The sequence below is a fragment of the Ranitomeya variabilis genome, chromosome 5, assembly GCF_051348905.1.
Source record: "Ranitomeya variabilis isolate aRanVar5 chromosome 5, aRanVar5.hap1, whole genome shotgun sequence".
In the NCBI taxonomy this organism is placed as follows: Eukaryota; Metazoa; Chordata; class Amphibia; order Anura; family Dendrobatidae; genus Ranitomeya; species Ranitomeya variabilis.
This window is the reverse complement of record NC_135236.1, coordinates 311501456-311518956: the sequence shown is the minus strand read 5'-3', so window position 1 is coordinate 311518956 and position 17501 is coordinate 311501456. Positions and strand designations below refer to the sequence as shown.

General features: G+C 49.1%; 1 protein-coding gene and 1 long non-coding RNA gene across 6 annotated transcripts in view; one reads left to right on the top strand and one right to left on the bottom strand.

Moving 5' to 3' along the window:
- The window catches only part of USP6NL (USP6 N-terminal like), a 239042-nt gene that overhangs the window by 62370 nt on the left and 159171 nt on the right, over positions 1-17501 (top strand). The gene's annotated exons all lie outside the window — the stretch shown is intronic.
- Positions 6532-17042, bottom strand: LOC143775870 (uncharacterized). Of its 2 annotated transcripts, XR_013215723.1 has the most exons (4): positions 16970-17042; positions 15811-15950; positions 10765-11478; positions 6532-10694 (listed from the first exon to the last, which is right to left on the bottom strand). It is a non-coding gene; the product is annotated as an uncharacterized LOC143775870 (long non-coding RNA). The 2 variants fall into 2 exon arrangements; XR_013215722.1 differs by having other exon boundaries at positions 6534-11478.

The following is a 17501-nucleotide window of genomic DNA, read 5'->3' as shown; positions in this document are numbered from 1 at the left end:
ACCACACTTTTTTAACAACTCTCCCCACATAAAAAAACCCCATATGTCTGACTGTAAAATATAAAAATACTGACTTTTGGAGTTGAGGAATAAATGGAGGCACAGTCATAAAAAAAAAAAATATATATCACCCGGTCAGGAAGGAAATATACACTCAAGCTGCCAAATTTTTCACACACTGTGTATACTCAAGTATAAGCTGACCCGAGTATAAGCTGAGGCATCTAATGTTGCCACGGAAAGCTGGGTAAGCTTATTGACTCAAGTATAAGCTGGGTATGCATTGTCCTCTCATCACTGTCCTGCTATGTGTGGCTCCCCTGTTCTCCTCCTTCTATGCATGGCTCGGCGTCCTCCCCGTGCTTCCCCTTCTATGCATGGCTCGGCTTCCTTCCCGTCCTTCCCCTTCTATGCATGGCTTGGCGTCCTCCCCCTTCTATGCATGGCTCGGCGTCCTCCCCGTGCTTCCCCTTCTATGCATGGCTCGGCTTCCTTCCCGTCCTTCCCCTTCTATGCATGGCTTGGCGTCCTCCCCCTTCTATGCATGGCTCGGCGTTCTCCCCGTCCTTCCCCTTCTATGCATGGCTCGGCGTCCTTCCCCTTCTATGCATGGCTCGGCGTCCTTCCCCTTCTATGCATGGCTCGGCGTCCTTCCCCTTCTTTGCATGGCTCGGCGTCCTTCCCCTTCTATGCATGGCTCGGCGTCCTTCCCCTTCTATGCATGGCTCGGCGTCCTTCCCCTTCTATGCATGGCTCGGCGTCCTTCCCCTTCTATGCATGGCTCGGCGTCCTTCCCCTTCTATGCATGACTCGGCGTCCTTCCCCTTCTATGCATGGCTCGGCGTCCTTCCCCTTCTATGCATGGCTCGGCGTCCTTCCCCTTCTATGCATGGCTCGGCGTCCTTCCCCTTCTATGCATGGCTCGGCGTCCTTCCCCTTCTATGCATGGCTCGGCGTCCTTCCCCTTCTATGCATGGCTCGGCGTCCTCCCTGTCCTTCCCCTTCTATGCATGGCTCGGCGTCCTTCCCCTTCTATGCATGGCTCGGCGTCCTTCCCCTTCTATGCATGGCTCCCCGTCCTTCCCCTTCTATGCATGGCTCCCCGTCCTTCCCCTTCTATGCATGGCTCCCCGTCCTTCCCCTTCTATGCATGGCTCCCCGTCCTTCCCCTTCTATGCATGGCTCGGCGTCCTTCCCCTTCTATGCATGGCTCCCCGTCCTTCCCCTTCTATGCATGGCTCCCCGTCCTTCCCCTTCTATGCATGGCTCCCCGTCCTTCCCCTTCTATGCATGGCTCCCCGTCCTTCCCCTTCTATGCATGGCTCCCCGTCCTTCCCCTTCTATGCATGGCTCCCCGTCCTTCCCCTTCTATGCATGGCTCCCCGTCCTTCCCCTTCTATGCATGGCTCCCCGTCCTTCCCCTTCTATGCATGGCTCCCCGTCCTTCCCCTTCTATGCATGGCTCCCCGTCCTTCCCCTTCTATGCATGGCTCCCCGTCCTTCCCCTTCTATGCATGGCTCCCCGTCCTTCCCCTTCTATGCATGGCTCCCCGTCCTTCTCCTTCTATGCATGGCTCCCCGTCCTTCCCGTTCTATGCATGGCTCGGCGTCCTTCCCCTTCTATGCATGGCTCGGCGTCTTTCCCCTTCTATGCATGGCTCGGCGTCCTTCCCCTTCTATGCATGGCTCGGCGTCCTCCCCGTCCTCCCCCTTCTATGCAAGGCTCGGCGTCTTTCCCCTTCTATGCATGGCTCGGCGTCTTCCCCCTCCTATGCATGGCTCGGCGTCCTCCCCCTCCTATGCATGGCTCGGCGTCCTCCCCCTCCTATGCATGGCTCGGCGTCCTCCCCCTCCTATGCATGGCTCGGCGTCCTCCCCCTCGTATGCATGGCTTGGCGTCCTCCCCCTCCTTTGCATGGCTTGGCGTCCTCCCCCTCCTATGCATGGCTTGGCGTCCTCCCCCTCCTATGCATGGCTTGGCGTCCTCCCCCTCCTATGCATGGCTTGGCGTCCTCCCCCCCTCCTATGCATGGCTTGGCGTCCTCCCCCTCCTATGCATGGCTTGGCGTCCTCCCCCTTCTATGCATGGCTCGGCGTCCTACCCTGTCATACTCGCCCTCATCACGTGGTCACTGCATGTCCCTGCATCTCCATTGTCCGGCGCCGACAGCTCTCCTCTCCTCAGCGGTCACGTGACACTGCTCATTAAGGTAATGAATATGCTCTCCACGCATATGGGAGTGGAGACGCGTACATATTCATTACCTTAATGAGCAGTATCACGTGACCACTGAGGAGAGGAGAGCCGGCGCCGGACCACACAGATGCAGGGACATGCAGGACCGCGCTAGGAGGGTAAGTATGATGTCACAGCTGCCGGCTTTCTGGGACCGTGACCAGTGTATAAAAAATGTGCTGAAAATCTTGGCTTATACACGAGTATATATGGTATATATTTTTAGGTCCGCGTGTTGCACCTTCAGTGTGTGGTTTGTTTTTCTTATATTGAAGAAAATAACACCCCCCCCCCCCCCCAATAGATTTTCAAGCTTTTTCAATAAACCAGTAAGTGAAAAGCAGATGGCAAAGTGTTTGTCACTGACCCATTCACGTGAACAGGCGACTTCTGTCCACAAGACAGGCTAGAATATGACATGTGAATGTGTCAGTGGAAAAACCTGACGGCATGAAAACGGCAAGCCCAGATGTAATAGCGGGGTAGAACATCGTTTACAGGTACATTCAAGTGTGGGCCATGAAAAGCGTGTGATTACGGTGCTAAGGAGAACAAATTTAGTAGCGATACAACTGGAAAAGTTTATTATAATAGAAGATTTATTAATTGTTGTAATGAGGACATTGTTTACCTCTCTAAATGTTCATGTTTTAAAGTGTGTGTGTGTGTGTGTGTGTGTGTGTGTGTGTGTGTGTGTGTGTGTGTGTGTGTGTGTGTGTGTGTGTGTGCGTGTGTGTGTGTAAAACCATACGTGAACTTAGAAAACGGATTCTGGAGCATATAGAGGACATTAGGAGAAAGGAGGATACCCCATTTACAGGCATGTATACCTGCAGGTTACCTTAGATCTATCCAAAATGATAAGCAGCGCTTTATCTTGCAATCGCTACTTGATATTGTAGAGTTAATTTCCTCTGCGAGTCTTTGTGTATTGCTTACCTGGTGACGGCCGTCTTCCTGCTGGCGCGATTGCACCGTTACTATACACTGTGTTCCAAATTATTATGCACAAAGAGTTTAGGAGTGATAAGGTTAGAATTTTTTTGTTTGTCATTTAAACTCATTGATGGTGATGTGTGTCAGGGCTCTTTATATCACTGAAAGCAATTGCAGATACCTGTGTAAATTAGTTTGGCAGGTGTGTCCAAATAAAGGCAAGACTACTTAAGAAGGCTGTTCCACATTATTAAGCAGCCTACATGTTTTGCCAAAATGGGAAAGAAAAAGGATGTGTTGGCTGCTGAGAAGCAACAAATTGTGGAGTATTTAGGTCAAGGCATGACTACAATCAACATTGCCAAGACACTTCATCGTGATCATCGCACAATCAAGAAGTATGTAGCTGGTTCCCAGCACACGTGTGCGTGCTAAGGAAAAATTGAGGACTCTTTCCAACAGGCAATTGCGTAAGGTTAAAAGAGCACCTGCAAAAATGCCTGGTCATAGCAGCAGACAAGTTTATGAAGCTGCTGGTGCCTCCAACGTCCCCAGAACAACAAGATGCAGGGTCCTTCAGAGGTTTGCAGCTGTGCGTAAGCCATCCTGTCGACCACCTCTATCCACTGCACACAAGCAGAAACGGCTCCAGTTGGCCAAACGATACAAGAAGACTGACTTCCAAACTGTTTTGTTCACCGATGAGTGCCGTGCAACACTCGATGGTCCAGATGGATGGAGTGGAGGATGGCTGGTTGATGGACACCCCATGAAAACACGGCTAAGGCGCCAACAAGGAGGAGGTGGAGTAATGTTTTGGGCTGGAATCATGGGGAGAGAGATTGTCGGCCCCTTTATGATCCCTGAAGGGGTAAAGATGAACTCCATAATCTATGTGGAGTTTCTAAATCAACACTTCCTGCCATGGTTCAAGAGGAAGAACCGTGCTTTCCACAGCAAGATCATTTTCATGCATGATAATGCACCGTCTCATGCTGCAAAAAACACATCTGCATCTCTGGCTGCTATGGGCATAAAAGAGGACAAACTTATGGTGTGGCCACCATCTTCCCCTGACCCCAACCCCATTGAGAACCTCTGGAGCATCATCAAAAGGAGTGTCTATGATGGCGGGAGGCAGTTCACATCTAAGCAACAGCTCTGGGAGGGTATTTTGTCCACATGCAAAACAATTGAAGCAGAAACCATCCAAAAACTGACAAATTTAATGGACGAGAGAGTTCAGGAGCTTCTTTCGAACAAGGGGTCCTATGTGCAAATGTAACATCACCTAGAATAAAGTTTTCACTTGAAAACTGTTTGATTTCATTTTGTAATAAGCTGATAATGCTTATAACTTCACAATTGACCATTTTTTTGTTCAAAATAAATAAAAGGTTGAAAACTCTGCTGTGCATAATAATTTGGAACATGCATTTTGAGTGTTTATTTTTTTTTTTAAAAAGATACTGTTTTCATAGGCAGTTTGTTCCAAAACATTGCAATTATACTAGAATAGTAGATGACTGGAAAATAACAATGACTGCAATTCAGATAGGTAATTTAGAGAAAATATGAGGAAATATTATTTGCATAATAATTTGGAACACAGTGTACTTGGCCATTCCTGATTGGCTCCGTGTTAGGGAGCTCTGGATTGGCCAGTGTGTGTGCGTGTCGGGGGCGAGAGGCAGAATGTTCTCTATATAAGTCGGGCCTCCGTTCCACCGCGTGTGGCTCATATCGTGGCTGGGTGTGTAATGCTCCGATTTGCATGTAAATAGCCCAAAATGTCTAAAATAGCCTCCTGATGTGCCCGGTAGCAGAGTGTGAGGCGAAACGCGTCGAGGCGACAGTACCTAGGTGCTAAGGACTATAAAATCAGGGTCCTAGCAGCTAAACTGATGATCCATAATGTAGGAAGGGCCCTTAAGTAAAGTTTAAGAATTGACATACTATTAGCTTATTGAATTAAGGGCTCAGTGCAGTATTCACAAGGTGCTTTCCTCAATTATGGGATATCATATTGATTATCCCTCTCCACTGTAGATACAGTGTGGGAGGTATTTATTTGTGATAAGATCTCTCTGTAGGATTTATTATTATCCGTTTTTATCCTTGATATCCTAGTGCCGTATTTTAAACTTTATTAGTATCCACTATAATACCATGGTTTGATTGTCATCAGGGGAAAGGTGGATAGACTACACACAAGCACGGTGGTTAAATGTATTAATTTTATTTACGGTAGCTATTATTAAATCTTATATTTTATATTGTGTTTTTCCACCTCAGTCAGTAATTTTGTTTATTTGGTGGTACAAAAAATTGGCCTTTGGGGTGCCCTCTCAGTGATACGGTCATGGTCATCCATTTCAGTATTCCAAAATCCATTTAAACAGAACCTGCCAGTTTCCATAAATATGTTTTTTTTTTTTTTTACTTGGTGTAAATACCACTGTTCTGAATCCGGCCTAATGTAGGCCAGCTCTGCAGCTAATTATTAGACATAAAGGGGCAGTCCAGCGCCGTTCACATCTGCAAAGGTGGTGAGCGACACTGATGACATTGCTGTGGGAGATGTCAGACAGGACATGTACATGATTAAAGGGAATCTGTCAGTCGGTTTTTGCTATTTAATCTGAGAACAGCAAGAGATCCTGACTCCAGGGATGTGTCACTTATTAGGTTGTGTGCTGTAGTTTCAATACAATCAGTGTTTTATCAGCAGCAGATTATCACTGTTGGACTACGTCTCAGGTGCAGGCCAGTCAGGCTAATCTGTGTAACCCCGCCCTCACTATTGATTTGCAGTTTGTACACAGGAAATTGCCAATCAGGAGTGAGGGCGGGGTTACACAGGGCTTAACATTCTGAGCACTGCTACTTTTACAACACAGAAAGCAGGGATTCTATCAAAATTGCATCAAGCAGTCCAGCAAGTGATATATCCCTGGAATCAGGCTCTCTGTCCCTACATCATGCTGCTCTCAGATTCCATAATAAAAAAAAAAAAAAATCTGCTAACAGATTCCCTTTAACAACAATCATGTATCTATATTATTCTAATAGGTGCAAAATTTGGCACAAATCCCTCCCGAGTATCTGCTTTACTTCCTATAGCCGATCTTGGTGAATGGACCAGTGTGCTAATTTCTGAGTGAGTCCCTAGTGTCCCGGGCCCCATGGCTACTTATTGCACCCTGAGACGCCTCTTTGGCCATGTTCCTATTTTCCTGTGTCTCTTGTATTCTGTGTCGTCTTCAGTCTCTCAGGTACTATGTTATATAGGACCCCATTACAGAGACCGACCCCCATAACATTAGTGATGTAACTTGGTCTCTATGTATACAGTGCCCCCTATAGCCCTGGTCCTGCAGCAGCCATGTATATAGCAGATGAGACACTTCATTATTTGCCGGATCAGCAGCCAAGTCTGTAGTATTGAGTGTCGGCGATCGCTCTCATCATTGTCACTGTGTAGGGTGAAGTGCACACAAATAAAACACACGACACAATATATTATTTGTAATTATTTTTTTTTTTTATTGGAATAGCAATAAGCAACATTGTAATGAAAATATTACCGGCGCTTTAATAAATAAAAGATCACAATGACTCTCAGGTCAGGCCCGATGGAGACCACAGAACTTGCTGCGGACATTGCGGACCTGATGAGAACCACTGGACCCAAAGATCCAGAGGAAGGCGAAGAAACCCCCCTCAGGGGGGAAAAAAATTCCTTCCTGACCCCAATTCTGGCGATCGGATATCTCCCTGGATCTCATCTGTCCTGCTGCATATTGCTGTATGTAATTATAAGCTCAGGAGAGCTGACCCTGGAAAGAAAGACATGCAACCTGCTCATAGGAGCTCACAATCTAGTACAGTGGATACTCTGCTCTTACAGACTAATATACAATATACCCTCTGCAAGCTAAAGACCCCCATACATATTAGATAAGATGGTGGACTCGCTGATTTTGGAGGGAACATCCGCCCACCTCATGAGCATGGGGGACCTTCCAACTTTCTCCCGACAGATGATGTCAGGGAAAGAAGGATCCAGCATGTTGAATTTCAACATTTTTAGCTCAGAGATAAGTTGCCGTTGACTTTTATCGGGGTCTGTTGGGTAATGCCAAAGTATCCATTGCATTGCATGCAGCATCATTTTTATTTTTGGCAAATATAATAGAGCCTCCAAAGAAGTGACTTGTGTCTGCGGACTTTAAGGGAGTTGTCCGGTCACTTGATAATGATGAGCTGTCCTTTTGAATAGAGGCTGATCTCCAGTACCCAGCAGCGGCCACTACACTGTGAATGAAGCTGTGCAGTGCAGTTGAGTGTTTACCTCCGACCACCATTGGGGCTAAACAGCTGATTTGTAGGCATGCCGAGTGTCGGACTCCCACTGATCTTACATTGATCACAAATTACAATAATAGGTCAACAATATCTTGTGACCGGACAACCTCTTTAAGACTGATGAGTGGTAAAGGACAGGATGACTAGTAGGTAATAAATCATCCTTCCAATGTCTGGCCAATTCCTATAAGAGACACTTCCTTTAGTACATGTCACTTACTGCTCTACATACTAAAGGAACACACAGGACTCCATACTGGAATTCCTGATCGCGAGCAAAACTGCTGACAACAGAGAACACTAGCACTTTGCGAAGTTTTGTTACAAAATGCTATGGTTTGTGAACATCAATGGTAAGAATACCCAACAACAACATGGAGTACCAACTATACCATCCCTGTAGGTATTAAAATATATGGATGTAATAGAGGGTGAGAACCAACTATGATCTCCCTCTTAGGCACAGTAAGGAGCCAATACAAAGAGCAGATCGGGTTCTTGAAGACTCAGAAGATCCATTTATTACATAGTCACCCATCCTATCACTGGGGGCCATGTAATGCTGAATGAGTCCTGGAGAGGCCTCCTGTCTGGTGTGGTGGGCCGCCCGCCTCAGCTCTGGCCTTGTCTCTGGTGTGATGGGCCGACCACCTCAGCTCTGGCCTTGTCTCTGGTGTGATGGGCCGACCACCTCAGGTCTGGCCTCGCGTCTGGTGTGGTGGTCCGCCCGCCTCGGGTCTGGCCTCGCCTCTGGTGTGGTGGGCTGCCCGTCTCGGGTCTGGCCTCACGTCTGGTGTGGTGGGCTGCCCGCCTCGGGTCTGGCCTCGCATCTGGTGTGGTAGGCCGCTTGCTTCGAATCTGGTGTGGTGGGCTGGCCGCCTCGGGTCTGTCCTCGTGTCTGGCGTGGTGGACCGCCCGACTCGGGTCTGTCCTCGTGTCTGGTATGGTGGGCCCGCCCGCCCGCTTCGGATCTGGCCTCGTGTCTGGTATGGTGCGCCGCCCACCTCGGGTCTGGTCTTGTGTCTGGTGTGGTGCACCTCCAACCTCGGGTCTGGCCTCACGATGTGGTGGGCTGCCCGACTCGGGTCTGGCCTAGCGACTGGTGTGGTGGGCTGCCCGCATTGGGTCTGGCCTCACGTTTGACCTCGGGTCTGGCCCCGCCTCTGGTGGGCCGCCCACCTCCGGGTCTGGCCCTGCGTCTGGTAGGCCGCCCGCCTCGGGTCTGGCCTCACTTCTGGTGGGCCTCCCGCCTCGGGTCTGGCCCCGCATCTGGTGTGGTGGGCCGCTCGCCTCGGGTCTGGCCCAGCGTCTGGTAGGCCACCCGCCTCTCGTCTGGCCTCGTGTCTGGTGTGGTGGACTGCCCGCCTCGCGTCTGGTGTGGTGGGCTGCCCGCCTCGGGTCTGGCCTAGCGACTGGTGTGATGGGCTGCCCGCCTTGGTTCTGGCCTAGCGACTGGTGTGGGCTGCCCGCCTCGGGTCTGGCCCCGCGTCTGGTGGGCCGCCAGCCTCTGGTCTGGCCTCACATTTGGTGTGGTGGGCCATCCACCTCGGGTCTGGCCTCACATCTGGTGTGGTAGGCTGCTTGCTTGGAGTCTGGTGTGGTGGGCTGGCCGCCTCAAGTCTGTCCATGTGTCTGGTGTGGTGGGCCGCCCGCCTCGGGTCTGGCCTTGTGTCTGGTATGGTGGGCCGCCCGCCCGCCTCGGGTCTGGCCTCGTGTCTGCTATGGTGCGCCGCCCGCCTCGGGTCTGGTCTTGTGTCTGGTGTGGTGCACCTCCATCCTCGGGTCTGGCCTCACGACTGGTCTGGTAGGCCGCCCGCCTCGGGTCTGGTGCGCCACCTGCCTCGGGTCTAGCCTCGTGTCTGGTGGGCCTCCCGCCTCGGGTCTGGCTCCGCGTCTGGTAGACCACCCGCCTTGGGTCTGGCCTCGTATCTGGTGTGGTGGGCCGCCCGCCTCGGGTCTGGCCTCGCATCTGGTAGGCCACCCGTCTCTGGTCTGGCCTCGTGTCTGGTGTGGTGGGCCGCCCGCCTCGGGTCTGGCCTCGTGTCTGGTGTGGTGGGCCTCCTGACTCGGGTCTGGCCCCGCATCTGGTAGGCCACCCGCCTCTGGTCTGGCCTTGTGTCTGGTGTGGTAGGCCGCCCGCCTCGGGTCTAGTCTCGTGTGGTGGGCCGCCCGCCTCGGGTCTGGCTTCATGTCTGGTGTGGTGGGCCGCCCGCCTCGGGTCTGGCCTCGTGTCTGGTGTGGTGGGCCGCCCGCCTCAGGTCTGGCCTTGCATCTGGTGTGGTGGGCCGCCCGCCTCGGGTCTGGCCTCGCGTCTGGTAGGGCACCCGTCTCGGGTCTGGCCTCGCTTCTGGTGGGCCTCCCGCCTCGGGTCTGGCCTCGTGTCTGATGTGGTGGGCCTCCCGCCTCGGGTCTAGCCTCGTGTCTGGTGTGGTGGGCCGCCCGCCTCTGGTCTAGCCTCGTGTCTGGTGTGGTGGGCCGCCCGCCTCGGGTCTAGCCTCGTGTCTGGTGTGGTGGGCCGCCCGCCTCGGGTCTAGCCTCGTGTCTGGTGTGGTGGGCCGCCCGCCTCGGGTCTAGCCTCGTGTATGGTGTGGTGTGGTGGGCCGCCCGCCTCGGGTATGGCCTCGTGTCTGGTGTGGTGGGCCGCCCGCCTCGGGTCTGGCCTTGCATCTGGTGTGGTGGGCCGCTCGCCTCAGATCTGGCCCAGCGTCTGGTAGGCCACCCGCCTCTGGTCTGGCCTTGCGTCTGGTGGACTTCTGGTGGGCCTCCCGCCTCGGGTCTGGCCCTGAGTCTGGTAGGCCATCCGCCTCGGGTCTGGCCTCGTGTCTGGTGTGATGGGCCTCCCGCCTCGGGTCTGGCCCCGTATCTGGTAGGCCACCCGCCTCGGGTCTGGCCTCATGTCTGGTGTGGTGGGCCGCCCGCCTCGGGTCTAGCCTTGTGTCTGGTGTGGTGGGCCGCCCGCCTCGGGTCTGGCCTCATGTCTGGTATGGTGGGCCGCCTGCCCGCCTCAGGTCTGGCCCTGCGTTGGGTGGGCTGCCCATTTAACCATTTAGTTTCCTGGTGGCATTTTGTATGGCTGATCTGAGCAAAATTAGTGTACGTCCAGTTGATCCTCCTATCTTGATTGGAGAATATCTAAAACTAAAACTTTCACAACCTACTTTCTTTAAACACTATCCATTGAACTAGGATAATCTTGGGATCTTTCTTCAGGTGTAAGATCTTACCTATCAGAGGGTTCCTTGGTCATGGGTGGTGGGAAAAATAATTACTTAACGGTAATTAGATTTTCCTGAAACCCATTACGGCACCCCTATTTCTTCCCTCCCTCTGGCTTATGGTTGTTGGTGGATCTCCGTCTTCTCTTCTCACAATGAAGAATGGTCTTGAGTGAATTTATAATAACAAGAATGATAATAAATTCGGTGACTCCTACTTGACTTTCTGGAAACTCCGTTGAAGGAGCAATTGGGATTTGCCTTTTTTATTTTGAGCTCTTGGCTTCCTGTCCAATGATAGGGTAAATCCCTTTTTTTCGGTTGCCGTTATGGATTTCCGGTAAATCAAATTCCTGGTAAGTAGCAGTAATTTTTATTATTTATTTTTGCGTATGAGAAAATCTGTTTCCACACTGAATAGAGACTGGGACCAAAATTGATTGAAATTTGGACCCAGTGCGGTCCATTTTTTTCTCGGACGCAAAAAACAAACGTTAGCATCTGAGGCCAAAGAGATATTTCTTAGAAATGTCTTTCTGTAAAGGCATCACCTTGATAACCATAGTAATGAACACAGAGGTGTTGTCTCTGATTTTGTGGGGGATAAATGGTAAAGTTCTGAACTTCACCATAAACACCTTCAGCTACATAAAGTGTGAACAGGCCCCCAAAACTGTCTGAAGAGATACTTACCTGGGCCGGTCATCTTCAAACTGTCTGGGTCTAAAAACACAAAATGATTCAGGCTTAGAACTTTGAACATTCTATTCCAGGGACGTCAAACTCAAATACACAGAGGGGCAAGATTAAAAGTTTGGAGACAGTCGCGAGAAACCTTGAAATTCATTAATAAATGTCTGTAACTGAGCAAGTTTTCCTTATCATCAAATATAACGATGAACATTTACATATAAAAAACAAAATTAATGGGGTTGTCCCATGGACAAAGTACAAAATAATTAATAGAACTTACCATATTTAAATAATGTTATTACAGAGCAGTAAAAATCAAATGGCCTAATTTAAATAAGTAATAACAAAGGATAAAATACATTGAATAATGCAGATAATATAGTATGATGCTAATAAAGTGCCTCCCAAACACAATAAGACACCACACCACTGTGAATTCCTCCACTGTACCCTCCACATGCACATAATGGTGACCCCTACTGTATCCCCCTCCCTCCTTTTCCCTGACAATGTGTGGTGACCCCATGCCAGTAAGATTCCCCAACTGTAATCCTCCCACAGTATAATGAAAGACACATAGTCCTCCATCTACTATATAATTGTCTAAGGGTCACTTCCGTCTTTCTGTCTGTCTTTCTGTCTGTCTTTGTCTGTCACGGATATTCATTGGTCGCGGCCTCTGTCTGTCATGGAATCCAAGTCGCTGATTGGTCTCGCCAGCTGCCTGTCATGGCTGCCGCGACCAATCAGCGACGGCCACAGTCCGATTAGTCCCTCCCTACTCCCCTGCAGTCAGTGCCCGGCGCCCGCTCCATACTCCCCTCCAGTCACCGCTCACACAGGGTTAATGCCGGCGGAAACGGACCGCGTTATGCCACGGGTAACTCACTCCGTTACTGCCGCTATTAACCCTGTGTGACCAAGTTTTTACTATTGATGCTGCCCATGCAGCATCAATAGTAAAAACATCTAATGTTTAGAAAAAATAAAAAAAATAAAAAATCATTATATACTCACCTTTCCCGCTCCTTGCGACGCTCCGGTGACCGCTCCATGCAAGCGGCAGGTTCCGGTGCCAAGGATGGTCTGCGAGAAGGACCTGCTATGACGTCACGGTAATGTGACCACGACGTCATCACAGGTCCTGCGCGAGAAGGAGGCGACAGGACTACAAGGGTCCCTGAAAGGTGAGTATATGTTTATTTTTTAACCTGTGACATACGTGGCTGGGCAATATACTACGTAGCTGGGCAATATACTACGTGACTGGCCAATATACTACATGGCTCTGTGCTGTATACTAATTCGCTGTGCAATATACTACGTGGCTCTGTGCTGTATACTACGTCACTGGGCAATATACTACGTGGCTGGGCAATATACTACGTAACTGGGCAATATACTACGTAACTGGGCAATATAATACGTGGCTCTATGCTGTATACTACGTGGCTGGGCAATATACTACGTGGCTGGGCAGTATACTACGTGGCTGGGCAATATACTACGTGGCTGGGCAATATACTACGTGGCTGGGCAATATACTACGTGGCTGGGCAATATACTACGTGGCTGGGCAGTATACTACGTGGCTGGGCAATATACTACGTGGCTGGGCAATATACTACGTGGCTGGGCAATATACTACGTGGCTGGGCAATATACTACGTGGCTGGGCAATATACTACGTGGCTGGGCAATATACTACGTGGCTGGGCAATATACTACGTGGCTGGGCAATATACTACGTGGCTGGGCAATATACTACGTGGCTGGGCAATATACTACGTGGCTGGGCAATATACTACGTGGCTGGGCAATATACTACGTGGCTGGGCAATATACTACGTGGCTGGGCAATATACTACGTGGCTGGGCAATATACTACGTGGCTGGGCAATATACTACGTGGCTCTGTGCTGTATACTACGTCACTGGGCAATATACTACGTCGCTGGGCAATATACTACGTCGCTGGGCAATATACTACGTGGCTGGGCAATATACTACGTGGCTGGGCAATATACTACGTGGCTGGGCAATATACTACGTGGCTGGGCAATATACTACGTGGCTGGGCAATATACTACGTGGCTGGGCAATATACTACGTGGCTGGGCAATATACTACGTGGCTGGGCAATATACTACGTGGCTCTGTGCTGTATACTACGTCGCTGGGCAATATACTACGTCGCTGGGCAATATACTACGTCGCTGGGCAATATACTACGTGGCTGGGCAATATACTACGTGGCTCTGTGCTGTATACTACGTCACTGGGCAATATACTACGTGGGCTGTGCAATATACTACGTGGACATGCATATTCTAGAATACCCGATACGTTAGAATCGGGTCACCATCTAGTACAGTATAATGGGCCCCAAATATTCCTCTTTTATACAGAATAGTGGCACCACATAGTCCTCCATACGGTTTAATAGGTCCTGTATTACCTTCCATACAATATAATTGTGCCACATAGTTCTTCATACAGTATAATGGGCCCTACATTGCCTTCACTATGTGGGGCCATTACACTGTATTAAGCACTATGTGAGGCCATTATACTATATGGAATGGCTCCACTACATGGAATGGCTCCACATAGTTCTCCATACAGTACAATGGGTCCTGCATTGCCTTCCATACAAGCCCATTATACTGTATGGAAGGCAATGTGAGGACCATTATACTGTATGGAAGGCAAAGTGAGGCCCATTATACTGCTTTTGGAAGGCAATGCTAGGCCCATTATACTGTATGGAAGGCAATGCGGGCCCATTATACTGTATGGAAGGCAATGCGGGCCCATTATACTGTTTGGAGCAGTATGTGGGGCCATTACACTTTATGGAGCACTATGTTAGGCCATTATACTGTATGTAGCACTATGTGGGGCCATTACACTGTATGTAGCACTATGTTAGGCCATTAAACTGTGTGTAGCAGTATGTTGGACAACTACACTGTATAGAGCCCTATGTGCCACCATTACACTGTATGGAGCACTGTGGGGCCATTATACTGTATGGAATGGCTCCACATAGTGCTCCACAATATGATGAGCCTACATAGTGCTCCATGCAGTATAATGATCCCACAGTGCTCCAAACAGTAATGGGCCCTCATATTCCTCCATACAGTATAATGGGCTTGCATTGCCTTCCATAAAGTACAATGGCCCAACCTTGTGGGGTCATTTTGCTGTATGCGAGGCCATTATACTGTATGGAAGGCAATGCAGGCCCATAATACTGTATAAAGCACCATGAGGCCATTAAACTGTATAGAGCACTTTGTGGGGTCATTATGCTGTATGGAGCACAATGCGAGGCCATTATAATGCATGGAAGTCAATGCGAGGCCCATTATACTGTACCTAGCACTATGTGGGCCATTACACATTATGAAGGGCTATGTGGGGCCATTATGCCTTATGGAGGACTATGTGGGCTCATTATGCTGCATGGAGCACTATGTGGAGCCATTCAATACAGTAGAAAGGCCCCCACATAGTGCTCCATACACTATATTGACTCCACATAGTGCTCTATGCAGTGTATTTGCCCCACATAGATCTCCATGCAGTGTATTGGCCCCACACAATTCTCGATACAGTGTATTGGCCCCACATATTGCTCCATACAGTGTAATGGTCCCACTTAGTGCTCGATACAGTGTAATTGCTCCATACAGTGTAATGTCCCCACATAGTGCTCCATACAGTGTAATGGCCCCACATAGTGATCCATACAGTGTAATGACCCACAGTGCTTTACACAGTATTTTGGGCCCGCATTACCTTCCATAAAGTATAATGGCCTTGCATAGTGCTCCATACAGCATGATGACCCCACATTGTTGGGCAATTGTACTGTACGGAGCACTGTGTGAGGCCATTATACTGTATTGGGCACTATGTGGGGCTATTATACTATATAGATCACTATGTGAGGCCATTACAGTTTGGAGCATTATATGGGGCCATTATAATGTATGTAGGACTATGTGTGGCTGTTATACTGTATGGGGACTATGTGGGGCCATTATACTGTATGGAGCACTAGCATGTGATTTGTATACTTCTGGCTACATTACATCTAGACGTGTCTGGCCTTGCTCAATTCATTGAGTGAGGTCGAACATGTCTAGTCAGCACGTGACTGCATGTATACAAATTGCTGACACTAGAGAATCCTGGCAGCGTGCAGTGCGCACTGAGAGAATTCAGAAGTCTGCAGTCACATGGAATGAGTGAAGACTCAGAAGCAGTAAAGGGGTTTCCAACTTTAATTCCAACAACTAAAAATCTGAGAATTAGTTAGCATCACAAAGAAAAACATTTACATCCAGGTACCTGATAGATAACGTCTCTGGAGTCGTTCTTTCTTTTCTTTTTCATCTTATCCAGACTCCATGATGAGTTTTCTCCTCTACAGCCGTCTCTGCAGACTTGCATCTTCTCCGGTCTCCTGCAGCACATCCCCACACAACGCCCTTTCAGATAGAAGTGTTATTATAATGCTCCTGAATAAAAATATCTGCCCTACACTGAGCACCTGAATAAATAATTGGCTGTTACACTAAATACCCCCATCACAGTAAATCTCCCCCAGGCCCGTTACACTAAATACCTCCATCACAGTAAATCTCCCCCATTCCCTTTACACTAAATACCTCCATCACAGTAAATCTCCCCCAGACTCGTTACACTAAATACCTCCATCACAGTATATCTCCCCCAGGTCCATTACACTAAATACCCCATCACCGTAAATCTCCCCCAGACCCGTTACACTAAATACCCCATCACAGTAAATCTACCCCAGGCCTGTTACACTAAATACCTCCATCACAGTAAATCTCCCCCAGACTCGTTACACTAAATACCTCCATCACAGTATATCTCCCCCAGGTCCATTACGCTAAATACCCCATCACCGTAAATCTCCCCCAGACCCGTTACACTAAATACCTCCATCACAGTAAATCTCCCCCATTCCCGTTACACTAAATATCCCCATCACCTTAAATCTCCCCCAGACCCGTTACACTAAATACCCCATCACAGTAAATCTACCCCAGGCCTGTTACACTAAATACCCCATCACAGTAAATCTCCCCCAGACCCGTTACACTAAATACCTCCATCACCGTAAATCTCCCCCAGGTCCATTACATTAAATACCCCATCACAGTAAATCTACCCCAGGCCCGTTACACTAAATACCCCATCACAGTAAATCTCCCCCATTCCCGTTACACTAAATATCCCCATCACCTTAAATCTCCCCCAGACCCGTTACACTAAATACCCCATCACAGTAAATCTACCCCAGGCCTGTTACACTAAATACCCCATCACAGTAAATCTCCCCCAGACCCGTTACACTAAATACCTCCATCACCGTAAATCTCCCCTAGGTCCATTACATTAAATACCCCATCACAGTAAATCTACCCCAGGCCCGTTACACTAAATACCCCATCACAGTAAATCTCCTCCAGCGACCTACCTGGACTTGTCCCCTTCCAGCTGTCAGGTCCTAGTGACACAAGATGGCTCCAGTGCGGAGCTTCGTACATTCTACGCCAATTGTGATGTCATGTGAGGTCTGTGATGTCATCAGCCTTGTGATGTCATCATCGCTGTCACTGGTATTTCAGATTTACAACTGCAAGAAAAGGTTGATTCAATAGTTAAAAAACCCCATGGTGGATAATTACAGCTTGTGATTCATTTACATGCTGTTATTAATATTTGGGGTATTAGTTGTGTCCTGCTCCACCTTCCTCTGGCTATGGGTGCTGTGATTAGATTTCATGTACTGTGAATCCAGATGTGACAAATTGTGTGAAATACATACCGTATTTAACAGCAGAACATTACGTATTACAGATCAAAGTAGAATTACCTACCGTATATACTCGAGTATAAGCCGACCCGAGTATAAGCCGACCCCCCTAATTTTGCCACAAAAAACTGGGAAAACTTAATGACTCGAGTATAAGCCTAGGGTGAAAAATGCAGCAGCTACCGGTAAATTT